At 62.0% G+C, this 19467-nt stretch overlaps 19 non-coding genes across 19 annotated transcripts; all 19 read left to right on the plus strand.

The window, feature by feature from the left end:
• Positions 1-451: 451 nt before the first annotated feature.
• On the plus strand, positions 452-615 carry LOC138529251 (U1 spliceosomal RNA). Its single transcript, XR_011284588.1, has one exon. It is a non-coding gene; the product is annotated as a U1 spliceosomal RNA (small nuclear RNA).
• Positions 616-1481: 866 nt separating this feature from the next.
• LOC138529252 (U1 spliceosomal RNA) lies at positions 1482-1645 on the plus strand. Its single transcript, XR_011284589.1, has one exon. It is a non-coding gene; the product is annotated as a U1 spliceosomal RNA (small nuclear RNA).
• Positions 1646-2511: 866 nt separating this feature from the next.
• LOC138529475 (U1 spliceosomal RNA) lies at positions 2512-2675 on the plus strand. The gene has a single exon (XR_011284811.1). It is a non-coding gene; the product is annotated as a U1 spliceosomal RNA (small nuclear RNA).
• An 866-nt stretch (positions 2676-3541) lies between these two features.
• Positions 3542-3705, plus strand: LOC138529254 (U1 spliceosomal RNA). Its single transcript, XR_011284591.1, has one exon. It is a non-coding gene; the product is annotated as a U1 spliceosomal RNA (small nuclear RNA).
• Positions 3706-4571: 866 nt separating this feature from the next.
• LOC138529255 (U1 spliceosomal RNA) lies at positions 4572-4735 on the plus strand. Its single transcript, XR_011284592.1, has one exon. It is a non-coding gene; the product is annotated as a U1 spliceosomal RNA (small nuclear RNA).
• An 866-nt stretch (positions 4736-5601) lies between these two features.
• LOC138529256 (U1 spliceosomal RNA) lies at positions 5602-5765 on the plus strand. The gene has a single exon (XR_011284593.1). It is a non-coding gene; the product is annotated as a U1 spliceosomal RNA (small nuclear RNA).
• An 866-nt stretch (positions 5766-6631) lies between these two features.
• LOC138529257 (U1 spliceosomal RNA) lies at positions 6632-6795 on the plus strand. The gene has a single exon (XR_011284594.1). It is a non-coding gene; the product is annotated as a U1 spliceosomal RNA (small nuclear RNA).
• Positions 6796-7661: 866 nt separating this feature from the next.
• Positions 7662-7825, plus strand: LOC138529401 (U1 spliceosomal RNA). The gene has a single exon (XR_011284738.1). It is a non-coding gene; the product is annotated as a U1 spliceosomal RNA (small nuclear RNA).
• Positions 7826-8691: 866 nt separating this feature from the next.
• LOC138529448 (U1 spliceosomal RNA) lies at positions 8692-8855 on the plus strand. The gene has a single exon (XR_011284786.1). It is a non-coding gene; the product is annotated as a U1 spliceosomal RNA (small nuclear RNA).
• Positions 8856-9721: 866 nt separating this feature from the next.
• LOC138529402 (U1 spliceosomal RNA) lies at positions 9722-9885 on the plus strand. Its single transcript, XR_011284739.1, has one exon. It is a non-coding gene; the product is annotated as a U1 spliceosomal RNA (small nuclear RNA).
• Positions 9886-10751: 866 nt separating this feature from the next.
• Positions 10752-10915, plus strand: LOC138529258 (U1 spliceosomal RNA). Its single transcript, XR_011284595.1, has one exon. It is a non-coding gene; the product is annotated as a U1 spliceosomal RNA (small nuclear RNA).
• Positions 10916-11781: 866 nt separating this feature from the next.
• On the plus strand, positions 11782-11945 carry LOC138529403 (U1 spliceosomal RNA). Its single transcript, XR_011284740.1, has one exon. It is a non-coding gene; the product is annotated as a U1 spliceosomal RNA (small nuclear RNA).
• An 867-nt stretch (positions 11946-12812) lies between these two features.
• LOC138528887 (U1 spliceosomal RNA) lies at positions 12813-12976 on the plus strand. The gene has a single exon (XR_011284286.1). It is a non-coding gene; the product is annotated as a U1 spliceosomal RNA (small nuclear RNA).
• An 881-nt stretch (positions 12977-13857) lies between these two features.
• Positions 13858-14021, plus strand: LOC138529259 (U1 spliceosomal RNA). Its single transcript, XR_011284596.1, has one exon. It is a non-coding gene; the product is annotated as a U1 spliceosomal RNA (small nuclear RNA).
• Positions 14022-14887: 866 nt separating this feature from the next.
• On the plus strand, positions 14888-15051 carry LOC138529260 (U1 spliceosomal RNA). Its single transcript, XR_011284597.1, has one exon. It is a non-coding gene; the product is annotated as a U1 spliceosomal RNA (small nuclear RNA).
• Positions 15052-15917: 866 nt separating this feature from the next.
• LOC138529404 (U1 spliceosomal RNA) lies at positions 15918-16081 on the plus strand. Its single transcript, XR_011284741.1, has one exon. It is a non-coding gene; the product is annotated as a U1 spliceosomal RNA (small nuclear RNA).
• An 866-nt stretch (positions 16082-16947) lies between these two features.
• LOC138528888 (U1 spliceosomal RNA) lies at positions 16948-17111 on the plus strand. The gene has a single exon (XR_011284287.1). It is a non-coding gene; the product is annotated as a U1 spliceosomal RNA (small nuclear RNA).
• An 880-nt stretch (positions 17112-17991) lies between these two features.
• On the plus strand, positions 17992-18155 carry LOC138529261 (U1 spliceosomal RNA). Its single transcript, XR_011284598.1, has one exon. It is a non-coding gene; the product is annotated as a U1 spliceosomal RNA (small nuclear RNA).
• An 866-nt stretch (positions 18156-19021) lies between these two features.
• LOC138529405 (U1 spliceosomal RNA) lies at positions 19022-19185 on the plus strand. Its single transcript, XR_011284742.1, has one exon. It is a non-coding gene; the product is annotated as a U1 spliceosomal RNA (small nuclear RNA).
• Positions 19186-19467: the final 282 nt, after the last annotated feature.

Below are 19467 nucleotides of genomic sequence, written 5' to 3' on the forward strand. Positions count from 1 at the left end.
CGCCCCGTCCGAGCACCGATCGGGCACGATCGGGCCTTGCCTTCACAGCCTTGCCGTGTCCTGGCGGGGGGCACCCCACCCGAGACGCTCTTGTTAAGCGGGGTGACCTGTCGGCTCAGGAGGGCCATGGACCCGCCTGGGGCCGACGGGCCAGTGGGCCCACTGCGCCAGGCCTGCTCGCTTTCCGACTGGGCCTGCTGGCTGGCAGCCAGGTCCGAATTTATGCAAATCTCAGGCCGAGCAGGGCCTGGTGGGAGACATGAACTGTGCCACAATGTGCCTCTTCTGCTGGGCTCTGCCTGCCGGAGCTTCCCCCTGCACGTGGGACAGGCAGCTCCGCAGACGCTCAGGGCTTCCGGGAGGGCTGGGGCTGGGTCAGGGCCGGCCTTCTCACCCTCGCTTAGCGGGGCTTCCAGAACAGGCCCAAGCCCTGCCCTCTGGCTCGCAACTCATACTTACCTGGCAGGGGAGCATCTGTGATCAGCAAGGCAGAGCTCCCAGGGTGAGGCTCATCCATTGCACATCGGATTTGCTGACCCCTGCGATGTCCCCAAATGCGGGATTCTCGACTGCATTATTTCTGGTAGTGGGGGACTGCGTTCGCGCTTTCCCCTGATTTATTGGTGAAAGAAAGAAAGAGTTTAGTGTGCGAGTCAGGTTGTTTGCACACAGGGCCCAAGCTCGTGCAGCAGAGTTTATTTTGCTGCAGTCAAGAGGGCCAGCCCTGGGCCGTTCAGGGGTCCACAGGCCTGATGGATTGGTGAAATAAAAAAATGTGAAAGTCATGTGTGTCATGTGTAGGTTGGGCCCCTGAATGTTGCTGCGGTCAAGAGGGCCAGCATTCACTGGAGGGGTGAAGTGCACAGGTGCCTAACCCCAGACTTGTGCGCCCCATGATATCAGGTGCCCCGGTAGTTCTTGAAGCCAGCCTGCCCTGCCCGGGCTCTGCTTTCGCGCCCAGGCCCTCCAACCTAAGGAAGGCCCAGCCAGCTCCTGGGGTTTTGGGGGCAGGGGTGAAACTGGCTCCCGGCCGCCGCTGCCGCCCACCCCGTCCGAGCACCGATCGGGCACGATCGGGCCTTGCCGTGTCCTGGCGGGGGGCACCCCACCCGAGACGCTCTTGTTAAGCGGGGTGACCTGTCGGCTCAGGAGGGCCATGGACCCGCCTGGGGCCGACGGGCCAGTGGGCCCACTGCGCCAGGCCTGCTCGCTTTCCGACTGGGCCTGCTGGCTGGCAGCCAGGTCCGAATTTATGCAAATCTCAGGCCGAGCAGGGCCTGGTGGGAGACATGAACTGTGCCACAATGTGCCTCTTCTGCTGGGCTCTGCCTGCCGGAGCTTCCCCCTGCACGTGGGACAGGCAGCTCCGCAGACGCTCAGGGCTTCCGGGAGGGCTGGGGCTGGGTCAGGGCCGGCCTTCTCACCCTCGCTTAGCGGGGCTTCCAGAACAGGCCCAAGCCCTGCCCTCTGGCTCGCAACTCATACTTACCTGGCAGGGGAGCATCTGTGATCAGCAAGGCAGAGCTCCCAGGGTGAGGCTCATCCATTGCACATCGGATTTGCTGACCCCTGCGATGTCCCCAAATGCGGGATTCTCGACTGCATTATTTCTGGTAGTGGGGGACTGCGTTCGCGCTTTCCCCTGATTTATTGGTGAAAGAAAGAAAGAGTTTAGTGTGCGAGTCAGGTTGTTTGCACACAGGGCCCAAGCTCGTGCAGCAGAGTTTATTTTGCTGCAGTCAAGAGGGCCAGCCCTGGGCCGTTCAGGGGTCCACAGGCCTGATGGATTGGTGAAATAAAAAAATGTGAAAGTCATGTGTGTCATGTGTAGGTTGGGCCCCTGAATGTTGCTGCGGTCAAGAGGGCCAGCATTCACTGGAGGGGTGAAGTGCACAGGTGCCTAACCCCAGACTTGTGCACCCCATGATATCAGGTGCCCCGGTAGTTCTTGAAGCCAGCCTGCCCTGCCCGGGCTCTGCTTTCGCGCCCAGGCCCTCCAACCTAAGGAAGGCCCAGCCAGCTCCTGGGGTTTTGGGGGCAGGGGTGAAACTGGCTCCCGGCCGCCGCTGCCGCCCGCCCCGTCCGAGCACCGATCGGGCACGATCGGGCCTTGCCGTGTCCTGGCGGGGGGCACCCCACCCGAGACGCTCTTGTTAAGCGGGGTGACCTGTCGGCTCAGGAGGGCCATGGACCCGCCTGGGGCCGACGGGCCAGTGGGCCCACTGCGCCAGGCCTGCTCGCTTTCCGACTGGGCCTGCTGGCTGGCAGCCAGGTCCGAATTTATGCAAATCTCAGGCCGAGCAGGGCCTGGTGGGAGACATGAACTGTGCCACAATGTGCCTCTTCTGCTGGGCTCTGCCTGCCGGAGCTTCCCCCTGCACGTGGGACAGGCAGCTCCGCAGACGCTCAGGGCTTCCGGGAGGGCTGGGGCTGGGTCAGGGCCGGCCTTCTCACCCTCGCTTAGCGGGGCTTCCAGAACAGGCCCAAGCCCTGCCCTCTGGCTCGCAACTCATACTTACCTGGCAGGGGAGCATCTGTGATTAGCAAGGCAGAGCTCCCAGGGTGAGGCTCATCCATTGCACATCGGATTTGCTGACCCCTGCGATGTCCCCAAATGCGGGATTCTCGACTGTATTATTTCTGGTAGTGGGGGACTGCGTTCGCGCTTTCCCCTGATTTATTGGTGAAAGAAAGAAAGAGTTTAGTGTGCGAGTCAGGTTGTTTGCACACAGGGCCCAAGCTCGTGCAGCAGAGTTTATTTTGCTGCAGTCAAGAGGGCCAGCCCTGGGCCGTTCAGGGGTCCACAGGCCTGATGGATTGGTGAAATAAAAAAATGTGAAAGTCATGTGTGTCATGTGTAGGTTGGGCCCCTGAATGTTGCTGCGGTCAAGAGGGCCAGCATTCACTGGAGGGGTGAAGTGCACAGGTGCCTAACCCCAGACTTGTGCGCCCCATGATATCAGGTGCCCCGGTAGTTCTTGAAGCCAGCCTGCCCTGCCCGGGCTCTGCTTTCGCGCCCAGGCCCTCCAACCTAAGGAAGGCCCAGCCAGCTCCTGGGGTTTTGGGGGCAGGGGTGAAACTGGCTCCCGGCCGCCGCTGCCGCCCGCCCCGTCCGAGCACCGATCGGGCACGATCGGGCCTTGCCGTGTCCTGGCGGGGGGCACCCCACCCGAGACGCTCTTGTTAAGCGGGGTGACCTGTCGGCTCAGGAGGGCCATGGACCCGCCTGGGGCCGACGGGCCAGTGGGCCCACTGCGCCAGGCCTGCTCGCTTTCCGACTGGGCCTGCTGGCTGGCAGCCAGGTCCGAATTTATGCAAATCTCAGGCCGAGCAGGGCCTGGTGGGAGACATGAACTGTGCCACAATGTGCCTCTTCTGCTGGGCTCTGCCTGCCGGAGCTTCCCCCTGCACGTGGGACAGGCAGCTCCGCAGACGCTCAGGGCTTCCGGGAGGGCTGGGGCTGGGTCAGGGCCGGCCTTCTCACCCTCGCTTAGCGGGGCTTCCAGAACAGGCCCAAGCCCTGCCCTCTGGCTCGCAACTCATACTTACCTGGCAGGGGAGCATCTGTGATCAGCAAGGCAGAGCTCCCAGGGTGAGGCTCATCCATTGCACATCGGATTTGCTGACCCCTGCGATGTCCCCAAATGCGGGATTCTCGACTGCATTATTTCTGGTAGTGGGGGACTGCGTTCGCGCTTTCCCCTGATTTATTGGTGAAAGAAAGAAAGAGTTTAGTGTGCGAGTCAGGTTGTTTGCACACAGGGCCCAAGCTCGTGCAGCAGAGTTTATTTTGCTGCAGTCAAGAGGGCCAGCCCTGGGCCGTTCAGGGGTCCACAGGCCTGATGGATTGGTGAAATAAAAAAATGTGAAAGTCATGTGTGTCATGTGTAGGTTGGGCCCCTGAATGTTGCTGCGGTCAAGAGGGCCAGCATTCACTGGAGGGGTGAAGTGCACAGGTGCCTAACCCCAGACTTGTGCGCCCCATGATATCAGGTGCCCCGGTAGTTCTTGAAGCCAGCCTGCCCTGCCCGGGCTCTGCTTTCGCGCCCAGGCCCTCCAACCTAAGGAAGGCCCAGCCAGCTCCTGGGGTTTTGGGGGCAGGGGTGAAACTGGCTCCCGGCCGCCGCTGCCGCCCGCCCCGTCCGAGCACCGATCGGGCACGATCGGGCCTTGCCGTGTCCTGGCGGGGGGCACCCCACCCGAGACGCTCTTGTTAAGCGGGGTGACCTGTCGGCTCAGGAGGGCCATGGACCCGCCTGGGGCCGACGGGCCAGTGGGCCCACTGCGCCAGGCCTGCTCGCTTTCCGACTGGGCCTGCTGGCTGGCAGCCAGGTCCGAATTTATGCAAATCTCAGGCCGAGCAGGGCCTGGTGGGAGACATGAACTGTGCCACAATGTGCCTCTTCTGCTGGGCTCTGCCTGCCGGAGCTTCCCCCTGCACGTGGGACAGGCAGCTCCGCAGACGCTCAGGGCTTCCGGGAGGGCTGGGGCTGGGTCAGGGCCGGCCTTCTCACCCTCGCTTAGCGGGGCTTCCAGAACAGGCCCAAGCCCTGCCCTCTGGCTCGCAACTCATACTTACCTGGCAGGGGAGCATCTGTGATCAGCAAGGCAGAGCTCCCAGGGTGAGGCTCATCCATTGCACATCGGATTTGCTGACCCCTGCGATGTCCCCAAATGCGGGATTCTCGACTGCATTATTTCTGGTAGTGGGGGACTGCGTTCGCGCTTTCCCCTGATTTATTGGTGAAAGAAAGAAAGAGTTTAGTGTGCGAGTCAGGTTGTTTGCACACAGGGCCCAAGCTCGTGCAGCAGAGTTTATTTTGCTGCAGTCAAGAGGGCCAGCCCTGGGCCGTTCAGGGGTCCACAGGCCTGATGGATTGGTGAAATAAAAAAATGTGAAAGTCATGTGTGTCATGTGTAGGTTGGGCCCCTGAATGTTGCTGCGGTCAAGAGGGCCAGCATTCACTGGAGGGGTGAAGTGCACAGGTGCCTAACCCCAGACTTGTGCGCCCCATGATATCAGGTGCCCCGGTAGTTCTTGAAGCCAGCCTGCCCTGCCCGGGCTCTGCTTTCGCGCCCAGGCCCTCCAACCTAAGGAAGGCCCAGCCAGCTCCTGGGGTTTTGGGGGCAGGGGTGAAACTGGCTCCCGGCCGCCGCTGCCGCCCGCCCCGTCCGAGCACCGATCGGGCACGATCGGGCCTTGCCGTGTCCTGGCGGGGGGCACCCCACCCGAGACGCTCTTGTTAAGCGGGGTGACCTGTCGGCTCAGGAGGGCCATGGACCCGCCTGGGGCCGACGGGCCAGTGGGCCCACTGCGCCAGGCCTGCTCGCTTTCCGACTGGGCCTGCTGGCTGGCAGCCAGGTCCGAATTTATGCAAATCTCAGGCCGAGCAGGGCCTGGTGGGAGACATGAACTGTGCCACAATGTGCCTCTTCTGCTGGGCTCTGCCTGCCGGAGCTTCCCCCTGCACGTGGGACAGGCAGCTCCGCAGACGCTCAGGGCTTCCGGGAGGGCTGGGGCTGGGTCAGGGCCGGCCTTCTCACCCTCGCTTAGCGGGGCTTCCAGAACAGGCCCAAGCCCTGCCCTCTGGCTCGCAACTCATACTTACCTGGCAGGGGAGCATCTGTGATCAGCAAGGCAGAGCTCCCAGGGTGAGGCTCATCCATTGCACATCGGATTTGCTGACCCCTGCGATGTCCCCAAATGCGGGATTCTCGACTGCATTATTTCTGGTAGTGGGGGACTGCGTTCGCGCTTTCCCCTGATTTATTGGTGAAAGAAAGAAAGAGTTTAGTGTGCGAGTCAGGTTGTTTGCACACAGGGCCCAAGCTCGTGCAGCAGAGTTTATTTTGCTGCAGTCAAGAGGGCCAGCCCTGGGCCGTTCAGGGGTCCACAGGCCTGATGGATTGGTGAAATAAAAAAATGTGAAAGTCATGTGTGTCATGTGTAGGTTGGGCCCCTGAATGTTGCTGCGGTCAAGAGGGCCAGCATTCACTGGAGGGGTGAAGTGCACAGGTGCCTAACCCCAGACTTGTGCGCCCCATGATATCAGGTGCCCCGGTAGTTCTTGAAGCCAGCCTGCCCTGCCCGGGCTCTGCTTTCGCGCCCAGGCCCTCCAACCTAAGGAAGGCCCAGCCAGCTCCTGGGGTTTTGGGGGCAGGGGTGAAACTGGCTCCCGGCCGCCGCTGCCGCCCGCCCCGTCCGAGCACCGATCGGGCACGATCGGGCCTTGCCGTGTCCTGGCGGGGGGCACCCCACCCGAGACGCTCTTGTTAAGCGGGGTGACCTGTCGGCTCAGGAGGGCCATGGACCCGCCTGGGGCCGACGGGCCAGTGGGCCCACTGCGCCAGGCCTGCTCGCTTTCCGACTGGGCCTGCTGGCTGGCAGCCAGGTCCGAATTTATGCAAATCTCAGGCCGAGCAGGGCCTGGTGGGAGACATGAACTGTGCCACAATGTGCCTCTTCTGCTGGGCTCTGCCTGCCGGAGCTTCCCCCTGCACGTGGGACAGGCAGCTCCGCAGACGCTCAGGGCTTCCGGGAGGGCTGGGGCTGGGTCAGGGCCGGCCTTCTCACCCTCGCTTAGCGGGGCTTCCAGAACAGGCCCAAGCCCTGCCCTCTGGCTCGCAACTCATACTTACCTGGCAGGGGAGCATCTGTGATCAGCAAGGCAGAGCTCCCAGGGTGAGGCTCATCCATTGCACATCGGATTTGCTGACCCCTGCGATGTCCCCAAATGCGGGATTCTCGACTGCATTATTTCTGGTAGTGGGGGACTGCGTTCGCGCTTTCCCCTGATTTATTGGTGAAAGAAAGAAAGAGTTTAGTGTGCGAGTCAGGTTGTTTGCACACAGGGCCCAAGCTCGTGCAGCAGAGTTTATTTTGCTGCAGTCAAGAGGGCCAGCCCTGGGCCGTTCAGGGGTCCACAGGCCTGATGGATTGGTGAAATAAAAAAATGTGAAAGTCATGTGTGTCATGTGTAGGTTGGGCCCCTGAATGTTGCTGCGGTCAAGAGGGCCAGCATTCACTGGAGGGGTGAAGTGCACAGGTGCCTAACCCCAGACTTGTGCGCCCCATGATATCAGGTGCCCCGGTAGTTCTTGAAGCCAGCCTGCCCTGCCCGGGCTCTGCTTTCGCGCCCAGGCCCTCCAACCTAAGGAAGGCCCAGCCAGCTCCTGGGGTTTTGGGGGCAGGGGTGAAACTGGCTCCCGGCCGCCGCTGCCGCCCGCCCCGTCCGAGCACCGATCGGGCACGATCGGGCCTTGCCGTGTCCTGGCGGGGGGCACCCCACCCGAGACGCTCTTGTTAAGCGGGGTGACCTGTCGGCTCAGGAGGGCCATGGACCCGCCTGGGGCCGACGGGCCAGTGGGCCCACTGCGCCAGGCCTGCTCGCTTTCCGACTGGGCCTGCTGGCTGGCAGCCAGGTCCGAATTTATGCAAATCTCAGGCCGAGCAGGGCCTGGTGGGAGACATGAACTGTGCCACAATGTGCCTCTTCTGCTGGGCTCTGCCTGCCGGAGCTTCCCCCTGCACGTGGGACAGGCAGCTCCGCAGACGCTCAGGGCTTCCGGGAGGGCTGGGGCTGGGTCAGGGCCGGCCTTCTCACCCTCGCTTAGCGGGGCTTCCAGAACAGGCCCAAGCCCTGCCCTCTGGCTCGCAACTCATACTTACCTGGCAGGGGAGCATCTGTGATCAGCAAGGCAGAGCTCCCAGGGTGAGGCTCATCCATTGCACATCGGATTTGCTGACCCCTGCGATGTCCCCAAATGCGGGATTCTCGACTGTATTATTTCTGGTAGTGGGGGACTGCGTTCGCGCTTTCCCCTGATTTATTGGTGAAAGAAAGAAAGAGTTTAGTGTGCGAGTCAGGTTGTTTGCACACAGGGCCCAAGCTCGTGCAGCAGAGTTTATTTTGCTGCAGTCAAGAGGGCCAGCCCTGGGCCGTTCAGGGGTCCACAGGCCTGATGGATTGGTGAAATAAAAAAATGTGAAAGTCATGTGTGTCATGTGTAGGTTGGGCCCCTGAATGTTGCTGCGGTCAAGAGGGCCAGCATTCACTGGAGGGGTGAAGTGCACAGGTGCCTAACCCCAGACTTGTGCGCCCCATGATATCAGGTGCCCCGGTAGTTCTTGAAGCCAGCCTGCCCTGCCCGGGCTCTGCTTTCGCGCCCAGGCCCTCCAACCTAAGGAAGGCCCAGCCAGCTCCTGGGGTTTTGGGGGCAGGGGTGAAACTGGCTCCCGGCCGCCGCTGCCGCCCGCCCCGTCCGAGCACCGATCGGGCACGATCGGGCCTTGCCGTGTCCTGGCGGGGGGCACCCCACCCGAGACGCTCTTGTTAAGCGGGGTGACCTGTCGGCTCAGGAGGGCCATGGACCCGCCTGGGGCCGACGGGCCAGTGGGCCCACTGCGCCAGGCCTGCTCGCTTTCCGACTGGGCCTGCTGGCTGGCAGCCAGGTCCGAATTTATGCAAATCTCAGGCCGAGCAGGGCCTGGTGGGAGACATGAACTGTGCCACAATGTGCCTCTTCTGCTGGGCTCTGCCTGCCGGAGCTTCCCCCTGCACGTGGGACAGGCAGCTCCGCAGACGCTCAGGGCTTCCGGGAGGGCTGGGGCTGGGTCAGGGCCGGCCTTCTCACCCTCGCTTAGCGGGGCTTCCAGAATAGGCCCAAGCCCTGCCCTCTGGCTCGCAACTCATACTTACCTGGCAGGGGAGCATCTGTGATCAGCAAGGCAGAGCTCTCAGGGTGAGGCTCATCCATTGCACATCGGATTTGCTGACCCCTGCGATGTCCCCAAATGCGGGATTCTCGACTGCATTATTTCTGGTAGTGGGGGACTGCGTTCGCGCTTTCCCCTGATTTATTGGTGAAAGAAAGAAAGAGTTTAGTGTGCGAGTCAGGTTGTTTGCACACAGGGCCCAAGCTCGTGCAGCAGAGTTTATTTTGCTGCAGTCAAGAGGGCCAGCCCTGGGCCGTTCAGGGGTCCACAGGCCTGATGGATTGGTGAAATAAAAAAATGTGAAAGTCATGTGTGTCATGTGTAGGTTGGGCCCCTGAATGTTGCTGCGGTCAAGAGGGCCAGCATTCACTGGAGGGGTGAAGTGCACAGGTGCCTAACCCCAGACTTGTGCGCCCCATGATATCAGGTGCCCCGGTAGTTCTTGAAGCCAGCCTGCCCTGCCCGGGCTCTGCTTTCGCGCCCAGGCCCTCCAACCTAAGGAAGGCCCAGCCAGCTCCTGGGGTTTTGGGGGCAGGGGTGAAACTGGCTCCCGGCCGCCGCTGCCGCCCGCCCCGTCCGAGCACCGATCGGGCACGATCGGGCCTTGCCGTGTCCTGGCGGGGGGCACCCCACCCGAGACGCTCTTGTTAAGCGGGGTGACCTGTCGGCTCAGGAGGGCCATGGACCCGCCTGGGGCCGACGGGCCAGTGGGCCCACTGCGCCAGGCCTGCTCGCTTTCCGACTGGGCCTGCTGGCTGGCAGCCAGGTCCGAATTTATGCAAATCTCAGGCCGAGCAGGGCCTGGTGGGAGACATGAACTGTGCCACAATGTGCCTCTTCTGCTGGGCTCTGCCTGCCGGAGCTTCCCCCTGCACGTGGGACAGGCAGCTCCGCAGACGCTCAGGGCTTCCGGGAGGGCTGGGGCTGGGTCAGGGCCGGCCTTCTCACCCTCGCTTAGCGGGGCTTCCAGAACAGGCCCAAGCCCTGCCCTCTGGCTCGCAACTCATACTTACCTGGCAGGGGAGCATCTGTGATCAGCAAGGCAGAGCTCCCAGGGTGAGGCTCATCCATTGCACATCGGATTTGCTGACCCCTGCGATGTCCCCAAATGCGGGATTCTCGACTGTATTATTTCTGGTAGTGGGGGACTGCGTTCGCGCTTTCCCCTGATTTATTGGTGAAAGAAAGAAAGAGTTTAGTGTGCGAGTCAGGTTGTTTGCACACAGGGCCCAAGCTCGTGTAGCAGAGTTTATTTTGCTGCAGTCAAGAGGGCCAGCCCTGGGCCGTTCAGGGGTCCACAGGCCTGATGGATTGGTGAAATAAAAAAATGTGAAAGTCATGTGTGTCATGTGTAGGTTGGGCCCCTGAATGTTGCTGCGGTCAAGAGGGCCAGCATTCACTGGAGGGGTGAAGTGCACAGGTGCCTAACCCCAGACTTGTGCGCCCCATGATATCAGGTGCCCCGGTAGTTCTTGAAGCCAGCCTGCCCTGCCCGGGCTCTGCTTTCGCGCCCAGGCCCTCCAACCTAAGGAAGGCCCAGCCAGCTCCTGGGGTTTTGGGGGCAGGGGTGAAACTGGCTCCCGGCCGCCGCTGCCGCCCGCCCCGTCCGAGCACCGATCGGGCACGATCGGGCCTTGCCGTGTCCTGGCGGGGGGCACCCCACCCGAGACGCTCTTGTTAAGCGGGGTGACCTGTCGGCTCAGGAGGGCCATGGACCCGCCTGGGGCCGACGGGCCAGTGGGCCCACTGCGCCAGGCCTGCTCGCTTTCCGACTGGGCCTGCTGGCTGGCAGCCAGGTCCGAATTTATGCAAATCTCAGGCCGAGCAGGGCCTGGTGGGAGACATGAACTGTGCCACAATGTGCCTCTTCTGCTGGGCTCTGCCTGCCGGAGCTTCCCCCTGCACGTGGGACAGGCAGCTCCGCAGACGCTCAGGGCTTCCGGGAGGGCTGGGGCTGGGTCAGGGCCGGCCTTCTCACCCTCGCTTAGCGGGGCTTCCAGAACAGGCCCAAGCCCTGCCCTCTGGCTCGCAACTCATACTTACCTGGCAGGGGAGCATCTGTGATCAGCAAGGCAGAGCTCCCAGGGTGAGGCTCATCCATTGCACATCGGATTTGCTGACCCCTGCGATGTCCCCAAATGCGGGATTCTCGACTGCATTATTTCTGGTAGTGGGGGACTGCGTTCGCGCTTTCCCCTGATTTATTGGTGAAAGAAAGAAAGAGTTTAGTGTGCGAGTCAGGTTGTTTGCACACAGGGCCCAAGCTCGTGCAGCAGAGTTTATTTTGCTGCAGTCAAGAGGGCCAGCCCTGGGCCGTTCAGGGGTCCACAGGCCTGATGGATTGGTGAAATAAAAAAATGTGAAAGTCATGTGTGTCATGTGTAGGTTGGGCCCCTGAATGTTGCTGCGGTCAAGAGGGCCAGCATTCACTGGAGGGGTGAAGTGCACAGGTGCCTAACCCCAGACTTGTGCGCCCCATGATATCAGGTGCCCCGGTAGTTCTTGAAGCCAGCCTGCCCTGCCCGGGCTCTGCTTTCGCGCCCAGGCCCTCCAACCTAAGGAAGGCCCAGCCAGCTCCTGGGGTTTTGGGGGCAGGGGTGAAACTGGCTCCCGGCCGCCGCTGCCGCCCGCCCCGTCCGAGCACCGATCGGGCACGATCGGGCCTTGCCGTGTCCTGGCGGGGGGCACCCCACCCGAGACGCTCTTGTTAAGCGGGGTGACCTGTCGGCTCAGGAGGGCCATGGACCCGCCTGGGGCCGACGGGCCAGTGGGCCCACTGCGCCAGGCCTGCTCGCTTTCCGACTGGGCCTGCTGGCTGGCAGCCAGGTCCGAATTTATGCAAATCTCAGGCCGAGCAGGGCCTGGTGGGAGACATGAACTGTGCCACAATGTGCCTCTTCTGCTGGGCTCTGCCTGCCGGAGCTTCCCCCTGCACGTGGGACAGGCAGCTCCGCAGACGCTCAGGGCTTCCGGGAGGGCTGGGGCTGGGTCAGGGCCGGCCTTCTCACCCTCGCTTAGCGGGGCTTCCAGAACAGGCCCAAGCCCTGCCCTCTGGCTCGCAACTCATACTTACCTGGCAGGGGAGCATCTGTGATCAGCAAGGCAGAGCTCCCAGGGTGAGGCTCATCCATTGCACATCGGATTTGCTGACCCCTGCGATGTCCCCAAATGCGGGATTCTCGACTGTATTATTTCTGGTAGTGGGGGACTGCGTTCGCGCTTTCCCCTGATTTATTGGTGAAAGAAAGAAAGAGTTTAGTGTGCGAGTCAGGTTGTTTGCACACAGGGCCCAAGCTCGTGCAGCAGAGTTTATTTTGCTGCAGTCAAGAGGGCCAGCCCTGGGCCGTTCAGGGGTCCACAGGCCTGATGGATTGGTGAAATAAAAAAATGTGAAAGTCATGTGTGTCATGTGTAGGTTGGGCCCCTGAATGTTGCTGCGGTCAAGAGGGCCAGCATTCACTGGAGGGGTGAAGTGCACAGGTGCCTAACCCCAGACTTGTGCGCCCCATGATATCAGGTGCCCCGGTAGTTCTTGAAGCCAGCCTGCCCTGCCCGGGCTCTGCTTTCGCGCCCAGGCCCTCCAACCTAAGGAAGGCCCAGCCAGCTCCTGGGGTTTTGGGGGCAGGGGTGAAACTGGCTCCCGGCCGCCGCTGCCGCCCGCCCCGTCCGAGCACCGATCGGGCACGATCGGGCCTTGCCGTGTCCTGGCGGGGGGCACCCCACCCGAGACGCTCTTGTTAAGCGGGGGTGACCTGTCGGCTCAGGAGGGCCATGGACCCGCCTGGGGCCGACGGGCCAGTGGGCCCACTGCGCCAGGCCTGCTCGCTTTCCGACTGGGCCTGCTGGCTGGCAGCCAGGTCCGAATTTATGCAAATCTCAGGCCGAGCAGGGCCTGGTGGGAGACATGAACTGTGCCACAATGTGCCTCTTCTGCTGGGCTCTGCCTGCCGGAGCTTCCCCCTGCACGTGGGACAGGCAGCTCCGCAGACGCTCAGGGCTTCCGGGAGGGCTGGGGCTGGGTCAGGGCCGGCCTTCTCACCCTCGCTTAGCGGGGCTTCCAGAACAGGCCCAAGCCCTGCCCTCTGGCTCGCAACTCATACTTACCTGGCAGGGGAGCATCTGTGATCAGCAAGGCAGAGCTCCCAGGGTGAGACTCCTCCATTGCACATCGGATTTGCTGACCCCTGCGATGTCCCCAAATGCGGGATTCTCGACTGCATTATTTCTGGTAGTGGGGGACTGCGTTCGCGCTTTCCCCTGATTTATTGGTGAAAGAAAGAAAGAGTTTAGTGTGCGAGTCAGGTTGTTTGCACACAGGGCCCAAGCTCGTGCAGCAGAGTTTATTTTGCTGCAGTCAAGAGGGCCAGCCCTGGGCCGTTCAGGGGTCCACAGGCCTGATGGATTGGTGAAATAAAAAAATGTGAAAGTCATGTGTGTCATGTGTAGGTTGGGCCCCTGAATGTTGCTGCGGTCAAGAGGGCCAGCATTCACTGGAGGGGTGAAGTGCACAGGTGCCTAACCCCAGACTTGTGCGCCCCATGATATCAGGTGCCCCGGTAGTTCTTGAAGCCAGCCTGCCCTGCCCGGGCTCTGCTTTCGCGCCCAGGCCCTCCAACCTAAGGAAGGCCCAGCCAGCTCCTGGGGTTTTGGGGGCAGGGGTGAGACTGGCTCCCGGCCGCCGCTGCCGCCCGCCCCGTCCGAGCACCGGATCGGGCACGATCGGGCCTTGCCTTCACGGCCTTGCCGTGTCCTGGCGGGGGGCACCCCACCCGAGACGCTCTTGTTAAGCGGGGTGACCTGTCGGCTCAGGAGGGCCATGGACCCGCCTGGGGCCGACGGGCCAGTGGGCCCACTGCGCCAGGCCTGCTCGCTTTCCGACTGGGCCTGCTGGCTGGCAGCCAGGTCCGAATTTATGCAAATCTCAGGCCGAGCAGGGCCTGGTGGGAGACATGAACTGTGCCACAATGTGCCTCTTCTGCTGGGCTCTGCCTGCCGGAGCTTCCCCCTGCACGTGGGACAGGCAGCTCCGCAGACGCTCAGGGCTTCCGGGAGGGCTGGGGCTGGGTCAGGGCCGGCCTTCTCACCCTCGCTTAGCGGGGCTTCCAGAACAGGCCCAAGCCCTGCCCTCTGGCTCGCAACTCATACTTACCTGGCAGGGGAGCATCTGTGATCAGCAAGGCAGAGCTCCCAGGGTGAGGCTCATCCATTGCACATCGGATTTGCTGACCCCTGCGATGTCCCCAAATGCGGGATTCTCGACTGCATTATTTCTGGTAGTGGGGGACTGCGTTCGCGCTTTCCCCTGATTTATTGGTGAAAGAAAGAAAGAGTTTAGTGTGCGAGTCAGGTTGTTTGCACACAGGGCCCAAGCTCGTGCAGCAGAGTTTATTTTGCTGCAGTCAAGAGGGCCAGCCCTGGGCCGTTCAGGGGTCCACAGGCCTGATGGATTGGTGAAATAAAAAAATGTGAAAGTCATGTGTGTCATGTGTAGGTTGGGCCCCTGAATGTTGCTGCGGTCAAGAGGGCCAGCATTCACTGGAGGGGTGAAGTGCACAGGTGCCTAACCCCAGACTTGTGCACCCCATGATATCAGGTGCCCCGGTAGTTCTTGAAGCCAGCCTGCCCTGCCCGGGCTCTGCTTTCGCGCCCAGGCCCTCCAACCTAAGGAAGGCCCAGCCAGCTCCTGGGGTTTTGGGGGCAGGGGTGAAACTGGCTCCCGGCCGCCGCTGCCGCCCGCCCCGTCCGAGCACCGATCGGGCACGATCGGGCCTTGCCGTGTCCTGGCGGGGGGCACCCCACCCGAGACACTCTTGTTAAGCGGGGTGACCTGTCGGCTCAGGAGGGCCATGGACCCGCCTGGGGCCGACGGGCCAGTGGGCCCACTGCGCCAGGCCTGCTCGCTTTCCGACTGGGCCTGCTGGCTGGCAGCCAGGTCCGAATTTATGCAAATCTCAGGCCGAGCAGGGCCTGGTGGGAGACATGAACTGTGCCACAATGTGCCTCTTCTGCTGGGCTCTGCCTGCCGGAGCTTCCCCCTGCACGTGGGACAGGCAGCTCCGCAGACGCTCAGGGCTTCCGGGAGGGCTGGGGCTGGGTCAGGGCCGGCCTTCTCACCCTCGCTTAGCGGGGCTTCCAGAACAGGCCCAAGCCCTGCCCTCTGGCTCGCAACTCATACTTACCTGGCAGGGGAGCATCTGTGATCAGCAAGGCAGAGCTCCCAGGGTGAGGCTCATCCATTGCACATCGGATTTGCTGACCCCTGCGATGTCCCCAAATGCGGGATTCTCGACTGCATTATTTCTGGTAGTGGGGGACTGCGTTCGCGCTTTCCCCTGATTTATTGGTGAAAGAAAGAAAGAGTTTAGTGTGCGAGTCAGGTTGTTTGCACACAGGGCCCAAGCTCGTGCAGCAGAGTTTATTTTGCTGCAGTCAAGAGGGCCAGCCCTGGGCCGTTCAGGGGTCCACAGGCCTGATGGATTGGTGAAATAAAAAAATGTGAAAGTCATGTGTGTCATGTGTAGGTTGGGCCCCTGAATGTTGCTGCGGTCAAGAGGGCCAGCATTCACTGGAGGGGTGAAGTGCACAGGTGCCTAACCCCAGACTTGTGCACCCCATGATATCAGGTGCCCCGGTAGTTCTTGAAGCCAGCCTGCCCTGCCCGGGCTCTGCTTTCGCGCCCAGGCCCTCCAACCTAAGGAAGGCCCAGCCAGCTCCTGGGGTTTTGGGGGCAGGGGTGAAACTGGCTCCCGGCCGCCGCTGCCGCCCGCCCCGTCCGAGCACCGATCGGGCACGATCGGGCCTTGCCGTGTCCTGGCGGGGGGCACCCCACCCGAGACGCTCTTGTTAAGCGGGGTGACCTGTCGGCTCAGGAGGGCCATGGACCCGCCTGGGGCCGACGGGCCAGTGGGCCCACTGCGCCAGGCCTGCTCGCTTTCCGACTGGGCCTGCTGGCTGGCAGCCAGGTCCGAATTTATGCAAATCTCAGGCCGAGCAGGGCCTGGTGGGAGACATGAACTGTGCCACAATGTGCCTCTTCTGCTGGGCTCTGCCTGCCGGAGCTTCCCCCTGCACGTGGGACAGGCAGCTCCGCAGACGCTCAGGGCTTCCGGGAGGGCTGGGGCTGGGTCAGGGCCGGCCTTCTCACCCTCGCTTAGCGGGGCTTCCAGAACAGGCCCAAGCCCTGCCCTCTGGCTCGCAACTCATACTTACCTGGCAGGGGAGCATCTGTGATCAGCAAGGCAGAGCTCCCAGGGTGAGGCTCATCCATTGCACATCGGATTTGCTGACCCCTGCGATGTCCCCAAATGCGGGATTCTCGACTGTATTATTTCTGGTAGTGGGGGACTGCGTTCGCGCTTTCCCCTGATTTATTGGTGAAAGAAAGAAAGAGTTTAGTGTGCGAGTCAGGTTGTTTGCACACAGGGCCCAAGCTCGTGCAGCAGAGTTTATTTTGCTGCAGTCAAGAGGGCCAGCCCTGGGCCGTTCAGGGGTCCACAGGCCTGATGGATTGGTGAAATAAAAAAATGTGAAAGTCATGTGTGTCATGTGTAGGTTGGGCCCCTGAATGTTGCTGCGGTCAAGAGGGCCAGCATTCACTGGAGGGGTGAAGTGCACAGGTGCCTAACCCCAGACTTGTGCGCCCCATGATATCAGGTGCCCCGGTAGTTCTTGAAGCCAGCCTGCCCTGCCCGGGCTCTGCTTTCGCGCCCAGGCCCTCCAACCTAAGGAAGGCCCAGCCAGCTCCTGGGGTTTTGGGGGCAGGGGTGAAACTGGCTCCCGGCCGCCGCTGCCGCCCGCCCCGTCCGAGCACCGATCGGGCACGATCGGGCCTTGCCGTGTCCTGGCGGGGGGCACCCCACCCGAGACGCTCTTGTTAAGCGGGGTGACCTGTCGGCTCAGGAGGGCCATGGACCCGCCTGGGGCCGACGGGCCAGTGGGCCCACTGCGCCAGGCCTGCTCGCTTTCCGACTGGGCCTGCTGGCTGGCAGCCAGGTCCGAATTTATGCAAATCTCAGGCCGAGCAGGGCCTGGTGGGAGACATGAACTGTGCCACAATGTGCCTCTTCTGCTGGGCTCTGCCTGCCGGAGCTTCCCCCTGCACGTGGGACAGGCAGCTCCGCAGACGCTCAGGGCTTCCGGGAGGGCTGGGGCTGGGTCAGGGCCGGCCTTCTCACCCTCGCTTAGCGGGGCTTCCAGAACAGGCCCAAGCCCTGCCCTCTGGCTCGCAACTCATACTTACCTGGCAGGGGAGCATCTGTGATCAGCAAGGCAGAGCTCCCAGGGTGAGACTCCTCCATTGCACATCGGATTTGCTGACCCCTGCGATGTCCCCAAATGCGGGATTCTCGACTGCATTATTTCTGGTAGTGGGGGACTGCGTTCGCGCTTTCCCCTGATTTATTGGTGAAAGAAAGAAAGAGTTTAGTGTGCGAGTCAGGTTGTTTGCACACAGGGCCCAAGCTCGTGCAGCAGAGTTTATTTTGCTGCAGTCAAGAGGGCCAGCCCTGGGCCGTTCAGGGGTCCACAGGCCTGATGGATTGGTGAAATAAAAAAATGTGAAAGTCATGTGTGTCATGTGTAGGTTGGGCCCCTGAATGTTGCTGCGGTCAAGAGGGCCAGCATTCACTGGAGGGGTGAAGTGCACAGGTGCCTAACCCCAGACTTGTGCGCCCCATGATATCAGGTGCCCCGGTAGTTCTTGAAGCCAGCCTGCCCTGCCCGGGCTCTGCTTTCGCGCCCAGGCCCTCCAACCTAAGGAAGGCCCAGCCAGCTCCTGGGGTTTTGGGGGCAGGGGTGAGACTGGCTCCCGGCCGCCGCTGCCGCCCGCCCCGTCCGAGCACCGATCGGGCACGATCGGGCCTTGCCTTCACGGCCTTGCCGTGTCCTGGCGGGGGGCACCCCACCCGAGACGCTCTTGTTAAGCGGGGTGACCTGTCGGCTCAGGAGGGCCATGGACCCGCCTGGGGCCGACGGGCCAGTGGGCCCACTGCGCCAGGCCTGCTCGCTTTCCGACTGGGCCTGCTGGCTGGCAGCCAGGTCCGAATTTATGCAAATCTCAGGCCGAGCAGGGCCTGGTGGGAGACATGAACTGTGCCACAATGTGCCTCTTCTGCTGGGCTCTGCCTGCCGGAGCTTCCCCCTGCACGTGGGACAGGCAGCTCCGCAGACGCTCAGGGCTTCCGGGAGGGCTGGGGCTGGGTCAGGGCCGGCCTTCTCACCCTCGCTTAGCGGGGCTTCCAGAACAGGCCCAAGCCCTGCCCTCTGGCTCGCAACTCATACTTACCTGGCAGGGGAGCATCTGTGATCAGCAAGGCAGAGCTCCCAGGGTGAGGCTCATCCATTGCACATCGGATTTGCTGACCCCTGCGATGTCCCCAAATGCGGGATTCTCGACTGCATTATTTCTGGTAGTGGGGGACTGCGTTCGCGCTTTCCCCTGATTTATTGGTGAAAGAAAGAAAGAGTTTAGTGTGCGAGTCAGGTTGTTTGCACACAGGGCCCAAGCTCGTGCAGCAGAGTTTATTTTGCTGCAGTCAAGAGGGCCAGCCCTGGGCCGTTCAGGGGTCCACAGGCCTGATGGATTGGTGAAATAAAAAAATGTGAAAGTCATGTGTGTCATGTGTAGGTTGGGCCCCTGAATGTTGCTGCGGTCAAGAGGGCCAGCATTCACTGGAGGGGTGAAGTGCACAGGTGCCTAACCCCAGACTTGTGCGCCCCATGATATCAGGTGCCCCGGTAGTTCTTGAAGCCAGCCTGCCCTGCCCGGGCTCTGCTTTCGCGCCCAGGCCCTCCAACCTAAGGAAGGCCCAGCCAGCTCCTGGGGTTTTGGGGGCAGGGGTGAAACTGGCTCCCGGCCGCCGCTGCCGCCCGCCCCGTCCGAGCACCGATCGGGCACGATCGGGCCTTGCCGTGTCCTGGCGGGGGGCACCCCACCCGAGACGCTCTTGTTAAGCGGGGTGACCTGTCGGCTCAGGAGGGCCATGGACCCGCCTGGGGCCGACGGGCCAGTGGGCCCACTGCGCCAGGCCTGCTCGCTTTCCGACTGGGCCTGCTGGCTGGCAGCCAGGTCCGAATTTATGCAAATCTCAGGCCGAGCAGGGCCTGGTGGGAGACATGAACTGTGCCACAATGTGCCTCTTCTGCTGGGCTCTGCCTGCCGGAGCTTCCCCCTGCACGTGGGACAGGCAGCTCCGCAGACGCTCAGGGCTTCCGGGAGGGCTGGGGCTGGGTCAGGGCCGGCCTTCTCACCCTCGCTTAGCGGGGCTTCCAGAACAGGCCCAAGCCCTGCCCTCTGGCTCGCAACTCATACTTACCTGGCAGGGGAGCATCTGTGATCAGCAAGGCAGAGCTCCCAGGGTGAGGCTCATCCATTGCACATCGGATTTGCTGACCCCTGCGATGTCCCCAAATGCGGGATTCTCGACTGTATTATTTCTGGTAGTGGGGGACTGCGTTCGCGCTTTCCCCTGATTTATTGGTGAAAGAAAGAAAGAGTTTAGTGTGCGAGTCAGGTTGTTTGCACACAGGGCCCAAGCTCGTGCAGCAGAGTTTATTTTGCTGCAGTCAAGAGGGCCAGCCCTGGGCCGTTCAGGGGTCCACAGGCCTGATGGATTGGTGAAATAAAAAAATGTGAAAGTCATGTGTGTCATGTGTAGGTTGGGCCCCTGAATGTTGCTGCGGTCAAGAGGGCCAGCATTCACTGGAGGGGTGAAGTGCACAGGTGCCTAACCCCAGACTTGTGCGCCCCATGA

The sequence above is a fragment of the Ambystoma mexicanum genome, chromosome 7q (genome assembly GCF_040938575.1).
Source record: "Ambystoma mexicanum isolate Mex_15411 chromosome 7q, UKY_AmexF1_1, whole genome shotgun sequence".
Taxonomy (NCBI): Eukaryota; Metazoa; Chordata; class Amphibia; order Caudata; family Ambystomatidae; genus Ambystoma; species Ambystoma mexicanum.